At 33.6% G+C, this 13926-nt stretch overlaps 1 non-coding gene across 1 annotated transcript; it reads right to left on the bottom strand.

The window, feature by feature from the left end:
- Nucleotides 1–719: 719 nt before the first annotated feature.
- On the bottom strand, nucleotides 720–826 carry LOC125369089. Its single transcript, XR_007214582.1, has one exon. It is a non-coding gene; the product is annotated as a small nucleolar RNA R71 (small nucleolar RNA).
- Between the last annotated feature and the right edge of the window lie 13100 nt (nucleotides 827–13926).

Below are 13926 nucleotides of genomic sequence, written 5' to 3'. Positions count from 1 at the left end.
ATATTTTAATGATTTGTATTTGAATATTGAATGAATTATTGTATTTGCAAGTGACTGAATTGCGAAACAGGTTGTTCAAGAATGTGATTGTAATTTTAATTCAGATTTTCATGCTACTTTTTTTAGGTTGGTAATCATATTTTCTCTAAATGTATTTGATTAAAGTTGTATTTTTTAAATTTTTTAGAACCGAAAATAGCACCGAACCGAACTGTATTGAACCGTAAAATTGGTACAATACGGTATTGGATCCTTTTATGTTTGGTACAGTACTGGTACCTTCAATTTTAAAATAACCGAGGTTTGGTATGGTACTGGTGATTTATAAATAACTGAACTGGACCGATCCGTACTCACCCCTAAACAGAACTCTTAAAGAGCTAGCTGCACTAGATTTAAATCAACAACCTTTATACATTACATTTCCCAATATTGTAGTTGATTTCGAATTAAAATCCGATTTAATTCACGTACTCCCTTCTTTTCGTGGATGTGCAGGTGAAGATCCTCATAAATATTTGAAAGAATTCTAGATTGTATGCTCCGGAATGAAGCTACATGGTGTGACAGAAGAGCAAATAAATCTTAGAGCTTTTCCCTTTTCTTTGAAGGATAAAGCAAAAGATTGGCTCTATTATCTACCCTCTGGTTTAATAACAATATGGAATGAGATGAAAACATTGTTCTTAGACAAGTTCTTCCCTGCAACAAGAGCTGCCAACATCAGAAAAGAAATTTGTGGCATAACACAGTTCACTGGAGAAACATTGTATGAGTATTGGGAAAGGTTCAAGTAATTGTGTGCTAAATGCCCACATCATCAAATCTCTCCGCAACTCCTAATCCAATACTTCTATAAAGGATTATTGCCAATGGATAGGAGTATGATTGATGCAACAAGTGGTGGAGCTTTAGTATACAAGACACCTGAAGAAGCTAAGCAATTGATTTCAAACATGGCTGAGAATTCTCAGCAATTTAGTACAAGGGTTGATGGAGCTACAAGGCGAGTTAATGAGGTAGGCACTAAAAATCTTAAAAATCAAATTTCTGATTTAACTACTTTGGTTCATCAAAGGGCTGTAGGTATAATGGAAAAAGTTTATGGAATATGTTCGGTCCAAGGACATCCTACCGATATGTGCCAAACATTGCAACAAGACTTGATACAAGAGGCTAATGCTCTAGGCGGATTTACTGGTCAACCTTAAAGGAAGTATGACCCTTTTTTCAATCATTATAATCCTGGATGGAGAGATCACCCGAATTTAAGCTATGGAAACCAAGGAGGGCAATAAAAGTATCCTTCCTAGAATTTCAATAGACAACCTCAAGCTTCAAATTCAGGTATGTCCTTGGAAGATATTGTTAAAAATCTTACTAACAATAATCTTCAATTTCAATAGAAAATAAGGTCAAGCATTCAGAATTTAGGCAATCAAATAACTCAATTGGCTACCGTCAGTTAGTAAATTGGAAGCCCAAAATTCTAGAAAACTACCTTCGAAACCAGAAATAAATCCAAAGGAGAACGTTAGTACAATTTCTCTAAGAAGTGGAAAGGAGATTCTTTCAGGCTCGATTCCACTTAAGGAAAGTGAACTTAGCAAGGAAAATGAAGAAGAAGCTTCTTTCAATGCATCACGTAGGGTAAAATTTGATCCTCTCCTATCTCTTTCATCTCACACTCCATTACCTCATTTTCTTAGCAGATTAGCAAAACCAAAAGAAGATGAGCAAGAAAAGGAGATCTTGGATACATTTAGAAAGGTGGAGATAAATATCCCAATAAGAAAAGGAGATCTTGGATACATTTAGAAAGGTGGAGATAAATATCCCACTATTGGATGCTATCAAAAAAAAATTCCTAAATATGCAAAGTTCTTGAAGGAATTGTGCACCAACAAAAGAAGAATGAAGGAAAAGGAGAAAGTAGTGGTAAGTAAGAATATGTCGGAAATCTTGCAAAAGAATATGCCAGAAAAATGCAAAGATCCAGGTATATTTTCATTACCTTGTGTTATTAGTAATACGAAAATTGAGTGTGCCATGTTAGATTTGGGAGCTTCCATTAATGTCATGCCATTTTCTATTTATCAAGATTTAAAACTAAATGACTTGCAAAAAACTGGTTTAGTGATTCAATTAGCTTATTGTTCTTTCATTCATCCCTTTGGGGTAGTTGAAGATGTTTTGGTGTAGGTTAATGAGCTCATATTTTCTGTCGACTTTTACATTTTGAAAATAGATGGCAATTCCTCATCAAAATCAGCCTCAATTTTGTTAAGACGACCATTCATGAAAACTATTAAAACAAAGATTAATGTAGATGAGGGTACTCTCTCCGTAGAATTTGATGGAGAGATTGTTAAATTTAATATTTTCGATGTAATTTAATACCCTAATGATGTACATTCTCTTTGCCATATTAATTTAATTGATCCAATTATGCAGGAAGTTTTTGCAGAAGAAAGTGTTGGTGATGAGCAAGAATTAGATGAAAAATCTAATTTTGAAGGAAATGATTATGAGATTGATATAGAAGAATTATTTTCAGCAACAATATCTGAACCCACAAATCTTAATGCTGAAATCTCTAATACTAATGACAAGATGTTACCTTCAATTGTGCAGGCACCAAAACTATAGCTGAAAGCTTTACCAGATCACCTAAAATACGTGTATTTAGGTTATAAGAAAACATTGCATGTTATCATCTCAAAAGGGCTAACAATAAAACAAGAAGGAAGATTGATTAAAGCTTTGAAGGAATACAAGGTTGTAATTGGTTGGACGTTGGCTGACATAAAAGGCATTAGTCCATCAATTTGTATACACAGGATTTTGCTAGAGGATGATGCTAAACCATCAAGGGAACCACAAAGGAGACTGAACCCAGCCATGAAAGAAGTTGTCATGAAAGAGATACTCAAGCTGTTAGATGTAAGTATAATCTACCCAATCTCAGACAGCAAATGGGTAAGTCCGATTCATGTTGTCCCCAAGAAAACTGGAATGACTGCGGTAAGGAATTTGAACAATGAACTTGTACCAATGCATGTGCAAAATGGTTAGAGAATGTGTATAGATTTTAGGAAGCTTAATCAAGTAACTATAAAAGATCATTTTTTCTACCTTTCATTGACAAAATATTAGAACGATTAGCGGGCAAATCTTTCTTCTGTTTTCTTGATGGCTTTTCAGGATTCTATCAAATTCCTATTGCATAGGAAGATCAAGAAAAAACAACATTCATTTATCCTTTCGGAACCTATACTTATAGGCGAATGCCTTTTGGCCTCTATAATGCTCTATGTACGTTTCAAAGATGCATGATGAGTATTTTTTCTGAATATATTGAGAAATGCATTGAAGTATTTATGGATGACTTTACTGTCTATGGGGATTCATTTGATGAATGCTTAGATAATTTAACCAAAGTTTTAAGGAGATATATAGAGACAAACTTGGTTTTAAATTATGAGATGTGTCATTTTATGGTCACCAAAGGCATTGTATTAAGGTATGTGGTCTCCTCCAAGGGTGTAGAGGTTGATAAGGTAAAAGAAGACATAATTGCAAACTTACCATACCCTACCAATGTTAGGGAAGTGCGTTCTTTTCTAGGACATGCAGGATTTTATTACAGATTTATCAAGGATTTCTCCAAGATCGCTTTGCCATTGACAAATTTACTGCAAAAAGAAGTTCAACTCGAGTTTGAGAAAGAATGCAGAGAGGCATTTATAAAACTTAAAGATTTGTTGACAAGCACATCTATTATTCAACCACCTAGATGGGATTTACCTTTTGAAATCATGTGCGATGCAAGCAATTATGCAGTGGGAGCAGTTCTAGGGCAGCGGATTGAGAAGAAAAGTCATGTCATCTATTATGCTTCCAGGACATTAAATTCCGCACAATGTAATTACTCCACGACAGAAAAGGAGCTTTTATCAATTGTCTTTGCTTTGGGTAAATCTTGATCTTATGTTCTTGGTTCTAAAGTTATTATGTATTTTGATCGTGCAGCTTTGTAGTATATTTTAGCAAAGAAAGAATAAAAACCAAGGCTAATTCGGTGGATTTTGCTTCTTCAAGAATTTAACTTGAACATCAAAGATAGAAAAGGAGTGAAAAATTCTATTGCGGACCATTTGAGTAGGTTGATAAGGGAAGAAGATGACCTACCTTTCAATGACAACTTTCCTGATGAATATTTGTTCCAACTCAAGAGTATGATTTCTTGGTACGCAAACATGGTAAATTACTTAGTCACAAGAAATCTACCTCAATGTCTTAGTAAGTCTAGGAAGGCAAAGATAAAGAGTAAGTCTAAGTATTATGTTTAAGATGAGCCCTTCTTATGGAAATTTTGTTCCGATCAAGTGATTAGGAGATGTGTGCTTGAAAATGTATTCTAATCTATTTTAGCCTTTAGCCATGATTATGTATATGGAGGACACTTTGGACCTAGACGGACCGCTAGGAAAATCTTAGATTGTGGTTTATATTGGAAAACTTTGTTTAAAGATGCATATCAATTTTGCAAAAATTGTGAGAGATGTCAAAAAGTAGGAGCACTAACTCGAAAGAATGAAATGCCTCAAGTTCCGATTCTCATATGTGAAATATTTGATGTGTAGGAAATCGATTCTATGGGTCCTCTACCCTCTTCTTGTGGTTTTTCATATATACTTTTGGCTGTAGATTATGTATCAATATGGGTGGAAGCTAAAGCCACTAGAACTGATGATTCTCAAGCTGTTGTAGGTTTTATCAAGGCTAGCATCTTTAATAGGTTTGGAATTCTAAGAGCAATCGCGAGTGACCAAGGAACTCATTTTTGCAATAGATCGGTTGCAGCTTTGATGAAGAAGTACGGAGTAAATTATAGAACAACCACCGCATGTCATCCTTAAACCAATGGACAAGCCGAAGTTTCCAATAGAGAAGTTAAATCCATCTTGGAAAAAACTGTGAATCTAGGAAGAAAGGATTGGAGCCTTCGTTTAGATGATGCTCTTTAGGCATACCTCACAGCTTAGAAAACTCCCATAGGAATGTCCCCTTATCAGTTAGTCTTCGGAAAAGCATGTCATTTACCAGTAGAAATTAAGCATAAGGCCTATTGGGCAGTTCGGCAATGCAACATGAACATAGATAAAGTTGGAATGTCAAGGCTACTGTAATTGCAAGAATTAAAGGAGTTGCAATTAGATGCCTCTGAGAATTCGAGAATTTACAAAAAGAAGTCTAAATTACTCCACGACAATATTCTTATTAGGAAACAATTTAAGATTGGTCAAAGATTATTGTTATATAATTCTCGATTGAACCTTAGGCCTGGTAAGTTTCGTTCTTGATGGATCGGTCCATTTGTTGTTACTAATGTGTTCCCCTATGGTGCAGTGGAAATTAAAAGCTTGGATTTGAACAAAATCTTCAAAGTAAATTGTCATAGATTGAAAATCTTCCAAGAGGGCAAAATTGTCCCATGTCTCAATAGTTTTCTCTTGGATTACCCCACTTATCTGGATGACTAAAACGTTTCCTCACTCCGTCGAGCAAAACGACATTAAACGAATTGCACTATTAGGAGGCAACCCAAATGCTTTCTTCATTTTATTCATATGTTTTATTTTCTTTCACTAAATTTATTTTATTTTCTAATATTTTTTTAATGAAGAAGTTCAATTTTTTTTGGCAGGAGGCTAATCTGGATAAGGCATGACCACGTTAACAGAATTTGTTACAAAAGCTCATTTCTTATAGGGCGTGACCACGCCTTATTCCCAAACATCTTCTGTTCTGTTTAAAGAAAAAATCTGTTGTTACTCTTACAGAAGCTCGCTTCTTATAAGGCATGACCACGCCTTGTTTCGAAACACCTTCTGTTTTGTTTTGAAAAACTGCACCTCAGGATTACAGAAGCTCGTTTCTTATAAGGCGTGACCACGCCTTGTTTCAAGACGCCTTCTGTTTTGACTTCATTTTTTTACAGAAGCTCGCTTCTTATAAAGCATGACCACGCCTTATTTCACAACACCTTCTATTTGTTTTGACATTCATTTCTTTTTTTTTTACAGAAACTCGCTCCTTATAAGGCGTGACCACGCCTTACTTCATACAATCTTCTGTCTTGACGATTTTAACTTCTCCATTTCATTTCCATTTTTCTTATTTTTTATTTTAAAAAAAAAAAGAAAGAAAAAGACAGTGAGAAGGTTTCCAACAGTCACTATAGCTTCCCTTTGTTTTTCTGTGCAGCAGTAGCCACTATTCACTTTTGCCTCCTCCGCCCAAACACCTAACATCCACCGATCATGGTACGCCTTAAGACTACCGCTCGAAAGAGAACCTCCACCCGACGGCGAAGTAAAGGGACATCCTCCAATCCTGGCGACGCGACTGCGGTACCTCAACCCAAACCTAGCGAAGCAGATCCCCCTTCGAAAATGACAACAGTACCTCAAGATTCTAATGCGACAGTCTTGCCCGACATCGATGAAACCACAGCCCTGCCCACTGCAGACGCAACAGGTCATCCAGAAAAAACAACAGCAGCCGCTTGGGACGACGGTAAAATCACATTTAGGTAAACTCGCCTAGGGAAAGGGAAAGCTGTACTACCACCATCGGAAGCTGAATTGACTAGATTTTTGAAATTCACTACCAAAGCCCGAAAGGATAGGTACACCGATGTACGAACGCGAGCGATTTATCCAGGTAAGTATGTCGACACTCATTCTCTTGAAAAACTGGATATAAAACAGGATTTTGATGCTATGATAGCTAGTATATGGTGGAAAACCTTAGTGACTGTTAGATACCCCACATTTGTTGAATTTATTAGAGAATTCTACACAATCTTTCAGTTCGAAACACTAGAGAATTTCACATTTGATAGTCCTGGAGTTGTGCGATATCGACTCCTAGGTAATGAATTTAAGCAATCCATCATTAAATTCAATTTAGCCCTAGGATTTATTGATACTGAATTTTCTGTAACCAATCAATACAAGAGCTCTGCCATAGATTTTGTTGATAATTTTGATTAGGCAAAACTCTAAAAAACTATGTCTCCTGACCCCATGCATTACGATTCTAGCAACTCTGAAGGTGGGTATCTTAATAAACCTGAATGGGTTTACATGCAACGATTTTTAGCATTCAGCTTTTATGGTAGAAAAGACACAGCAAATGTATGTACAAAAGCTAAACTTTATTTTATTTGGTCCATGTTGCATGATAACACAATCAATTTGGGTTTTTGGTTGGTTTCACAATTCAAATTTGTACTCACTCATAAAAAACATTTATGTTTAGGCTTTTTAATTACTCATTTGGTTGTTCGCCTTCAATTGCTTGATCTCAATAATACTAACTTATATATTGCATGTGAGATAAAACCATTGGACATCGCCTGTTTGATGTAGGTGCACGTGTTGTGGAGCATAATGAGGTGTAATCTTTTCAAAAGCCTTCTCCGCACGGTCAAGGCGATCCTCCAAGTTCTAGGAAATGATCTTGCCCAACGAGCAGTCTTCGTGATCTAGAGGATTCCATTGAACCATATTTTGAAGCTCGATTGGAAAAGATGGAACGAAAAAATTTGAAGATTGAGAGAAATTTAGACGCCTTGATGAAACACTGGGGAGTTCAACCCCCTTGCCCACCGTCACCATAGACTACTCCATCCAAGTGGCTCACAAAATAAGGGAGTACCACATCTCTTTTCATTTATTTTGAGAGCCATTTTCTTTTTGATACATCGAGGACAATGTATAGTATAGGTGTGGGGGAGGATAATTACATGATTTCTTTTTAAAAATATCTTTTTATGCTTACAATTAGGTATTCTTTAGTTCATATGTGCTACTTTTTCTTTTGCAACCTTGATAACCTGGAATACCATGCAAGTTAGAAATACATTTTTTGTTTGAAATTCAATGCATGAAAGGGGATAAGCATGATTAGTGTTTCTTTAAAACTATCTGAAGGTATCTCATTAGTTTATTGATTGAAAAATGCACAAGACTTAATACAAATGTGAACATTCAAGTGAGCTTTTAAGCCTTAGAGCAGTTCATTGTATTTTGCTCTGATTGTTTTTTATGAGTGTTATCAAACTAGTAAGATTATTCTAGAACTTGCTTTTGAATGCATGTTGAGGCCACATTCTTGGATTGATGCTTTAATATGAAAATGACAATTAGGATTAACCTATTCTTAGACTCTTAAAATACTTACCCTATTGATTTCCTTTTTAGTTAGCCACTTTGAGCCTATTTTCCATTTTTTTAACACATGTTGTTTTACCCAAGACCTTTTGTTTGCTACCTCTATTTTTCTACCCTTGTCAAGATAAGAAGTGAAGTGTTGCATGGTACAAATGAAATGAAAAAAAGAAGAGACAAAATAAATAAAAAAAGAAAAAGAAAAAAAAAGAAGAGGAAAGAAAAGGAAGAAAAAGAGGAAAAGAAAGTTGATATCTATTCCTTTCATGAAGAGGAGAATTAAAAAAGTATTCATCAAATATACTGAATTAAATTGTTATTCCTCACAAGTTCTCATATAAAATGTGGGAATAAATATCAACTTTCAAAATTGTTTGTAGTATGTTTCATGGATGTGGCATAAGTTATCATGCAAAAATCTAATCTTTTTGTCTTGATAATGAAACATTTCAGCTCTTCCTTTTATCACACTCTTGCTTAAGCCCCGTTACAACCCTCGAAGTCCCTTTGATTTTTGCGTCTAATTCATGAGAAGTGGTGGAGACTTGATTCATTAACAAGCTTATGTTAATAACGCGCTATGTTTTGATCTTGAGAGCAAAAACACCCTAAACACTTTGAGAGTATTGAGTGAAACCATGTTAGGGTGTTAAGTCTTGCTGCTTGATATTCTGCTTTGATATTGATGAATTATTGAGATACCTGTTCTTTTTACAAAATTTATCCTATGAGTGTTAATCTCTTGATTGTCATTATTATTCAGCACATTAATGTATGTTTAATTTATTTGGTATTTGAGGAGATTGAAAGAGATGAAAGGAAGGTTAAAAGGAGAATTGGTATGTTGAATTGAGGTATGCTTGAGGACACGCATAAATTAGGCGTGGGGGAATTTGATAGGTCACAAATAGTTATATTTATTGTGTTTAATTTCCTTACGATTTGGTTGAATAATGTACTTAATTATAGAAATTCTGTTTATTCTGACTTAGGTAATGAAATATCAAGGATGGAGCAAAATTCAGCCTAAAGACATGTTTTAAGTCATCACTTGTCAAAAACCAAGTCTTTTGGAGGAGATGCAGAAATCTTCACAGAAGATCACTGTCGACAAGGCGTGACCACGCCTTGCGTCCCATGAGCTGCTGAAAGATGCGAAAAAGAGCTTCGAAATTTTCAGAGATTAATTTGTGGTGGACCCATCTCTAGTTAATTTCCTTTATTTTTGAAAGTTTTGGATTAAGAGAACTTTCTTCCATGTGTTTAGGATTTTAATTTATTTAGATCACTCTTTATCTTATCCTTCCTTATAGAGATAAGATTAAATAGGAAGCTTATTTCTTTTTTATAAGGATTCTTTTATTTGGGTTTATGGTTTTACTCCTATATAAGGACGGCTGGAAGTACTTTTATTCATTCGGATTATTATTCTCTTCTATACTCTACAATTCTTGTGATTTCTTACTCCATCATGAGTGGCTAAGTTTTTAGTTTCTAATTCAAGAGTGAATAAATTCCAATTGTGATTTTGTGAGGCTTTTTGCTTAACAGAATTCTTCTTCAATTCAAGTATTTTTTATTTCTTGTTCTTATTATTTATGAATTATTGATATTGATTGAACTGACGACTCAACTTTGAAATTGATTTTTCTATTGCTAAACTTTGAGTTTGTGATCCGTAATTGTCATGAACGATTGACACAAGTAGCAATGAGCTGGCTCATGTGTGTGTGATTACGGCTTATTCGAATTACATAGCTTGCATGATAGGCTCTATGTAAATAAAGGAACAAGGTTAATTCAATTGCAGTTATCTCAATTAATTAATATTGGTTTAGTCATTCCCATTATTCTTAATGCTATCATTAAGTTGATAAGGAACGCTATCGTGCCCAGTTGACTAATGGTAAGTTTTAATTTGGATGTTGGGTTCGAGTAAATTATATTAGGAGAATTACACTTATTGTGATTTTTTCGAATAAGTAGACTAAGTATTTGAATAGAAGAATTGATATTTTAGCCTATGATCATGATTACAATTGGATGGAATTAGCACTCTTGAATTGGAAATTTGTTAAGATTGATTTTTATTTACTTTAATATTCAGCCTTCACTATTTTCTGCTTATTTATAATTTTGATTCAAACATTCAAAATTCCCCCTTTTTATTTTACTTTGAGAAGCTATCCACATTGGTTCCCTTGGGATTCGACCTGGTTTCACTATTTCTACAAGTTAGTTTAGGAAAATCAGTAATTTATTTTGAAGGGCTTCAACAACCCGTTCAAATTTGGCGCCGTTGAATGGGAGCCTATTTTAGTTTCTCATTGATTAATTTGTTTGTTTATGACTCGTTCTTCTCAAGACATTAATTTGCATTTTAATCCTAAAATTGAGAAGAGCGGTCGATTAACAAAGGAGACAAGAAAAGAAAAAGTTGTCTCATAGAGGAGTTGGAAATTGATTTGGCTATTGGTGGCACATCTATTTTTCAAGAACTTACAGAAAATATGGCAAACAGAACTAGGGCTGAGCATGGATCTCGGTGATTCCCGCTCGAACCGAATAACCGTACCGAAAAGTACTAGAACCGAAAAAAACCGAAAGTTTTTATAACCGAATTGAACCGATTCGAAATTTTTTACTATTACGGTATGGTACTGGTTCTTTAGTAAAAACCGGACCAAACCGTAGAACCAAATTTTTTACATATATTTATAAACAATTATTTATATTATATAAATAATACATATATTAAAAAAATAATACATATACTCTATAAAAATTATTTTATATTTATCATTTATATAATTCAAGCAATTGCTATCGAAAAACAAAAATAATACATATTAAAAATAACTATAATATTATAATATACTTTATACTCTATAAAAAATATAAGTTATATATTAATATGTCACATAGTATATTGATACTAGTAATCTAGTATACATACTATAATACTAGATTTAAAATTTATTTACTATCTAGAAATCTTTGACAAGTTAATTAAAAAATTACTTAATTTAATAAAAAGTTATATAAATTAGTAAGATTTATAAAAAGATATGAGTTTGTGATCCGTAATTGTCATGAACAATTGACACAAGTAGCAAGGAGCTGGCTCATGTGTGTGTGATTATGGCTTATTCGAATTACATAGCTTGCATGATAGACTCTAGGGAAATAAAGGAACAAGGTTAATTCAATTGCAGTTATCTCAATTAATTACTGTTGTTTTAGTCATTCTCATTATTCTTAATGCTATCATTAAGTTGATAAGGAACGCTATCGTGCCCAGTTGACTAATGGTAAGTTTTGATTTGGATGTTGGGTTCGAGTCAATTATATTATGAGAATTACACTTATTGCTGCTTTTTCGAATAAGTAGACTAAGTACTTGAATAGAAGAATTGATATTTTAGCATATGATTATGATTACAATTGGATGAAATTAGCAATCTTGAATTGGAAATTTGTTAAGATTGATTTTTATTTATTTTAATATTCAGCCTTCATTATTTTTTGCTTATTTATAATTTTGATTCAAACATTCAAAATTTCCCCTTTTTATTTTACTTTGAGAATCTATCCACATTGGTTCCCTTGAAATTCAACCTGGTTTCATTATTTCTACAAGTTAGTTTAGAAAAATCAGTAATTTATTTTGAAGGGCTTTGACAACCCGTTCAAATCACGACTAGAAGAGGGCAAGGCTCAAATGACAACCAAGGACATGGAAAAACATATGGCATGTAAAAGCCCATCCGAGAGTTAGAAAATTTCTTTGGAAAGCTGCCTCCAATGCTCTGCCGGCTCAACTGAATCGAGCTAGAAGAAGAATGGCTCCTTCGCCCATGTGCCTACTTTGTGACGTTAGCAAAGAAACTATTGAGCATATGCTCTTTGAGTGCCCTCATGCCAAGCTTACCTGGTTTTTTAGTCACCTCCCTTATCATCCTAACTTTGATGCCATCTTTTCTTTCAAAGACTTGGTGTTTTTAAAAATAATCCGAACAAGGTCTTAGAAGGATGCGCATATTTGTGCTAGCATATCTAGGAACTCGGCTAGGCCTGACCTAAAGCTGGCAGCATGGAAAGCAAAAAAGGAGTGTGAGGAGTTGAGTGGATTGAGCCCATAAATAGATGCAAACCCCATTTGTGCCTGCAGTTGATTTGTCTACTCGATGGTAGCCCCCCCTCGTGGAAGTTTCAAGATTAATAGTGATGCTGCATGGATAGATGAAGATAAGGAAGCCTGCATATCGTGCATGATTCATAATTTCAAGGGACATGTGGTGGATGGTTTTGCTAAGAAGGTGTTTTGTTCGTCTACTCTTGTAGCAGAGGCTCTAGCATTGTGTCAAGCTATTTCTTTTGCTGGAAACATTGGTGCAACTTCTGTTATCTTTGAAATTGATGCTCAGGCTATGATTGGCTACTTAGGTGATGTTCTGGATAACATCCCTTGGAAAATTCAGTCCCATATTCTGTTTATAAAAGATAAAGTTTCTCTTTTTGTTTCACAGAAAGTTAGATTTGTGCTTAGGACATAAACACAGTAGCTGATTAGGTTGCCAAAAGTTTTCTTAAGGGCACTTGCCTTCTTATTTGGAATATTTCTCCCCGTGAGGCATTAAAGATCTTACTTTTATATGATGCTGGGCTCTTTTTGTAATGAAATTATGATTTACAAGCTCAAAAAAATTAAAATAAAATAAAACTTAAGTTCAATGATAATCGAGTTTATATAATTCAATTAGAGAGCTACTATTTTTTTTTTCCATTAGTAAATATATCCTACCAAAAAAAGTCAACAATAGGAATGTCATCTTTAATTGCTATTATTTTTCACTTTCTTTTACCTTTTAAACGAATTAATAATTTATTATATATAAGATTAGACTTATATTTTAATGTATTTTCCTTATTCTATTTTATTAAATAAAAATTGACCTAATAACACTAAAAATTCAACTTTTTATGTTTAGTTTTAAATTTAGTCAATTCTTTCAATTTTTTACTTAAATGGTACGATTTGGCTAATCGATTGCAATTATAACCAAATTAAAATTTCAGTCAAAATAAAGTAACGTAGCAAATGACGTGTCATTATTTATTATCACCAACTTACACATCACTACCACATATATTTACACATCACACAGAATTACCAATGTCACATTATAGATGAATAAGAAAGTAAATAACAATTTAAAATCATGAATCAAGAAGAAAAATGAAGGGTAAAATTATTTCTTTCTTCATTTTCGTCATGATTTTATGTATTTTTTAAAGAGGCAAATGATATTGGTAAAGTAAAAAGAATAGTATCTAGAGTTAAAAAGGTCTAATTTTGACCGAGATTTTAATTTAGCTATAAATGCAATCAATTAACCAAATCAGGCCATTTAAATAAAAGTTTAAAAGATGACCAAATTTACAAAAGGATACAAATATTTAAATTTTTAATGTCATTAGGCCTTAAAAATTCTATTATGCCAAAATAGAACAAACAACATCAATATCATTTTTAGTTGCTATTAGACTTCACGTTCTCCTTATAAAATTTAATTTTATTATGTACAAAGTATTGATCTTTATTTTTACATTTCATGAAATTTTATCTTATAATTAATATCGAGAAGTTTAATACAGTCAGTCTTCAGGATTAAACTTGTACTTA

The sequence above is a fragment of the Ricinus communis genome, chromosome 1, assembly GCF_019578655.1.
Source record: "Ricinus communis isolate WT05 ecotype wild-type chromosome 1, ASM1957865v1, whole genome shotgun sequence".
Classification (NCBI taxonomy): Eukaryota; Viridiplantae; Streptophyta; class Magnoliopsida; order Malpighiales; family Euphorbiaceae; genus Ricinus; species Ricinus communis.
This window is presented reverse-complemented; position numbering and strand designations above follow the sequence as displayed.